The sequence below is a fragment of the Atta colombica genome, unplaced genomic scaffold, assembly GCF_001594045.1.
Source record: "Atta colombica isolate Treedump-2 unplaced genomic scaffold, Acol1.0 scaffold1, whole genome shotgun sequence".
NCBI classification, from domain to species: Eukaryota; Metazoa; Arthropoda; class Insecta; order Hymenoptera; family Formicidae; genus Atta; species Atta colombica.
Genome location: NW_017259183.1, coordinates 2,492,951 through 2,498,456, shown reverse-complemented (window position 1 = coordinate 2,498,456; position 5,506 = coordinate 2,492,951). Strand labels below are relative to the sequence as shown.

General features: G+C 31.6%; 1 pseudogene; it reads right to left on the bottom strand.

The window, feature by feature from the left end:
• Window positions 1–1,385: 1,385 nt before the first annotated feature.
• Window positions 1,386–5,107, bottom strand: LOC108694716 (annotated as a pseudogene).
• Between the last annotated feature and the right edge of the window lie 399 nt (window positions 5,108–5,506).

Genomic DNA, 5,506 nt, shown 5'->3' with positions numbered 1-5,506 from the left:
AGTTAGAATAAAGGAAGTTTATTGACATATTGAAAAGAATTTGCTTCTTCCAGATATATATTTATAATTTATATATTTTTTTTTTATTTAGGATGTTACATTGACAACGAGAAAACTATTCTGATTAAACTGATAAAAGATTCAATAAAAATGATATTTGGATGAGACTAGACAGAATTTAATAATAATAATAATAATTTGCTTTATTATGCGAAAAAATTAACAATTGAATTTACATATTTTCTGGTTATCATAAAATTCTGTTTTCTTATCAAAATTCCATTTTTGTTAGATTCTTTTATTGCTTTAATGAGAACAATTTTTTCAATGTAATAACGCTGAGTAGAGTTCGGAGTTCGGAGAGTTTTGTTTTTTACCAATATCCTCTACCCTCGACCAGTGTACTATCGATATGGCTTCGGTGGCGTAATAAAATATGGAAGAATATTTGAAATACGCCAAGTAGCTTGGAAGAGTGCTGTGAGAATCAACTTTTAATGTGCGCGATGGAATTCTATTTGTCATATTGACAACGATTGTACTTACCGCAAATTGTAAAATGTACCCGCCGTTAAAAGGAACAACAAGTCAAGCGGTAACATTATCGATGTGATAATATCGATGTCTGCGATCTAGCTAGAGATTGCGATACCATACGCATTACCGCAGATAGCCGCTGCTGTCGTGCAGAGATACAATAGAAGCAGAAGTCGAGCAGCGAGAATTCAGAATGCAGCGCGAAGTACAGGGCGATCGTGTGATAAAAGCGCCTTGAATATCGTCTTGAGTATCTGAAGAAATCCCCATCGAAAAATCGTAATAATGTTACGAACGTGCTGCTTTTCCAGCGTACGCCAAATAATTACCAAGGCGAGAAGAGAGTGGCGAGGTAATAAGATCCCGGCATGTAAACGGTGCTTTCGCGCACATAGAGAACAAGCTCACCAGGCAGTTCGTAAACGACAGAGTAAGCCGTTTGTAAAAATTACTTCAGAGATCGTCAAGTATAATATAATATGCCTCGAGCACTCTGTATCCCTTCTTGTGTCAACGAATTAATACCAGCGTAAAAAATATTTACGAACACGATCGAAAGCTATGAAAGATCACAGTTCTTTTTACATTATAATCTTTGCCTTGTATCTAAAAAAATTCCTCATTCCAATTATCTCTGACTCCAATTAACTTATCAAGTATTAAATATTAATGTAGATAGAAATGATTAATTAATGTTGATCGTATGAGAAAAAAAAACATTAGATTAGAAGTTAATTAAACGAATTATATAGTTAGAAATTTTACCGCAAGCAATTCTATCGATTGAATTAATCGCGGATTAAATTAATCGGAGTTTGATCGGAGTTTAATCACTTCAAGTTCTCTTTCTAGCTTGTTACCACGCAAGAGAACCACGCGATCCAATTGTCGAAAGCCGTTCTTCTATTCTGCAGGAATATTCTCCAGAGCAATCAATAAAACTGTACGAACCATCCTGATTTTCTACAAGATAGATTATTAAATTTTGTTATAAATGTTATTTGTTAAAATTTATTTGAGAAATTTTGTTACTATTTTGTTTCAATACTTTTGATGAGTAGCGTGAAAAATCGAGATGTTTTCGATCGCGGGAATCTTTGACAATGGTGATCGTGAAAACACTCGGCACAGCTCAATATTGCGATCTGCTCGGCCTGACAGAATGTTTACGTAATATTCGGACTCGTCGTAGTTTGTAGGGCACCGATAATCTTGATTATGCATAAAAATATATCGTTGTTTTGTCGTTTGACGAATCTTAATACGAATGTCAGAATATCTGAGGAGTTTTACTTCTCAAAAAAATCCGTGGCGTTCCTCAGAGTCCCAAAGTATATGGATCTACCATCGGCCATCAATATCACATGGCTGAATATATTATATATCGTCATACCTGGTTGATGAATTGTGCAGAAGACCATAGTGCCTCTCGAGGCGATTAATTTCAATGACTGCACAACGTGCATTGCGGCAAAAGTGCCTAGACCTACGCTCGAATATTAATTTATTAAATATAAAAATGTTATTAATCTAAATATTAATTAATTATAATATTTATTAATATAAATATTAAAATAATTAATATTGATATAAATATACTAATATAAATATAAATTTATTTATACAATATTTATTTATAATATTACATTGATTAATAATCAATGTAACGATCGTACAATTTTATTCACGACAGGCAGAATTCATATAATTCATAAAAATTATTACTGTAGATAGATCTACGTTCGATATCGCGATACTCGAAGATTAACGATCGATCAACGCGACAAGATCTTTTCTTCGCGTAAGATCATTTCGACAAATTAATTCTTACCCCTGATTGGCTCATCTAAAAAAAATATCTTCGGCCTCGTCACCAATTCCGCGGCTAGCGACAAGCGCTTTCTTTCGCCGCCAGATAATTCGGATATAGCTGTATCGATGCACTCGTACAATTCCAAATCCCGCAAAAGTTCCTCTCCTAAGAATTTTCTACGTAGCACATTACAACTATTTCCTATTTTCAAGGCGCACTAAAAGGAATAGACATCAAAATTAATCCATCCCGTATGAAAATTTCGATTACACAAATTATTAATCAATTATCCGCATTATTTTATAGATTCTTGTACATATGTATATATATATATATATATATATATATCTTCTCAATACCATAAACGACATATGTTCTCTGGGTGTAAGCGCGGAGGGTAGAGCATCAAATTGCGATATATAGCTCGATATTGCTGCCATCATTTTTCGAGAAACATCATGTCCGTTGATCTTTATTGCGCTCGAAGATAATTCAAGTCGTTTCGCCAAAGCAGCTAGAAATGTGGTTTTGCCAGCATAGTGGAACAAGTTGTGTATCCATGAATTTAGTGTAAAATAATCACAAAGACATATATACAGGGTATCCCATTTTAATGTCCCATCTTAAATAATTTTTTTATTTTTGATCTTAGAAAAAAATATAATATGATTTTTCTTACTCTAATTATTTAAATGGCTGAGAATGACTAAATAAAGTCGAAACGTTCGATATATTAATGATTGTAAAAAATTCTCACATCTTTTATGTTATAACACAAACTATAGAAATCAAAATTTAAAACGGTCTAGCTGGATCTTCATGTTTATATGATTCTTATGTGAATTTATATACTTATGTGAAATTATATACGTAGTCCCCAGAAATGCGCGCCGAAATGATTTTTCGGTTTTGAAACGCTAACTCTAAACTACCGCAGTAATATCGCAAGTTAAATTGACTGGCAATTTAACAAATTTTTGATGCTCATTCGCATCTTCGAAATGATCTTAATAATGTTGAATGACACATTAAAATCTGTAAATAATTAATTTTTATTGCGAAAAATATTACGTTGGCCGGGAGTTGAACCCGGATTTCTTGCATTCTTGTGAGCATCCTAAGCCTTTAAACTACCGAGGCGCGCATTTCTGGGAACTACATATATAGTGTACAAATACACATAAGAATTATACAAGCATTAAAATTCAGCTAGACCGTTTAAGGTTTTGAATTCTATAGTTTGTGTTATCACATACGATTCTATAATATATTATCTTATATTCTGGTTTAATGTATATTCTGGTCTAAATAAACATTCATCTTATTTTTAAGTTCGTGTTTGACCTATCTTCCTATTTATTAAAAAAAAATGTTTCAAACAAAAGTTGTATAGCTTTGAGGAGGATATAAGATGGTGTCATTAGTTTGAATAGTTGCTTGAAGATGAAAGTTACCTTCAATTTCTTAAATGGAACCTTCTACTTTTTATTGCACATACTTGTAGATCATCTCGAGAGCCAAAACACTATAATTTAAGTTCATTTTCATTAAGTACTTTTTATAAGGCTTGTGTTATAAGACTTGCAAGTTACTGTATCGCCGATATTAACATTACCCAAAATGTCCGACCGACAACTAAAACTTCTTAAATGTTGTTCAGGATCATGGACCTGGATAACATTTATCCAGGTCATTAAGATCCAGATCATTAAAGGTTGTTCTTCTTCATTTCGACATTCTATTTTTCATTTTTACGAAATTCATTTCTACATTCTATTTTCATTTTTACGTAAAAATGAATTCTTGATGCAAAAATGAAAATAAGAGGAGCAATCTGCAATGACCTTAATCTTAACGAATATTATTCAGGACATGATCCTAAACAACATTTAAGAGGTTTTAGTCGTAGACTTAAAATGAAAATGAGCTTAAATGTTTTAGAAAGCTCTCGAGATGATCTACAAGAATATGCAATAAAAAATAGGTTCCATTTCCACAAGAAATTAAAGGTAATCTTTACGTGACTTTTAAGCAACTAGTTCAAGTTCAAACTAATGATATCATCTTATGTCCTCCTCAAAGCCATACAACTTTTATCTGGAACATTTTTTTCTACGATCATAATAAAAAAGTTATTTGGAACATTAAATGAGACACCCTGTATACGTATCGTATTTTGCCATACCTCGGTCCTAATATAGCAAACTGTTACCAGTCTCTGCATACCCGGATACTTTATACAAAAGAAACATTACTAATAAATAGAGATACTACTTTTCAAACGCAAAAAAAACGTTATTAATAAATAAAAATAATGTTACTTGTTATAAATTGATAGGTCATTGAACAATCGACGACTGATTAAATCTATAACAACTTTATTTTTCATTGTTTCATTTTTCATTTTCAATATTGACGAACAAAGAAAATTACCCCCTTTCAGTATATTCAATACTTTCACAGGTTTTCTACACAAAAGCTTGCATCACAATTTTCTCGAGCACTCGTCATCTTTGGTAGGCACAATAACAATTAAGTTTTCCCAGAAAAGCTGAGAAAATTGAGAAGTCGTCTCAATCGAATCTGCTAGCTTCACCATCTTAATCGTGACTATTCATGTCACGTCTTTAGAAGCTTGTTGATGTCGCGAATCTCTTGAAACTCGTCGCAAACAAGTCTCAGACATATGTCGCTATCTCCGTTTTCTATTCTTTAATATTTCTTATCGTTGTTATCTAAAATTATATATAGATGTTATAAATCAAGCAAGTAATTAGATTCTACTAATTATGAATTGTTTTCCTATCATTCCTATGATTCCAGAAGATTCCAATCGTAGATGCTTTTATAGGATTCGATGTGATAAAAAGTGCGGTATATAAATACTATGAAGGAGGAGAATATACGTCCGATAATAAAATAATGATGTGAAGAAGAAAAGAAGAATCAATAATGTGTTCTGATATAAACAAATTTAATATAATTAATTATTGTTTGTAATTATATTTTATATCTAAAACTTTATATAAAAACAGTTAAAAGTAGGCAGGAATGTTGCTTATTATGGTTAGATAGTAATAGTATATTAAATATATTATAATGCTTCGGAAATAATATATGAATATATAGTATATGAATATATATATATATATATAT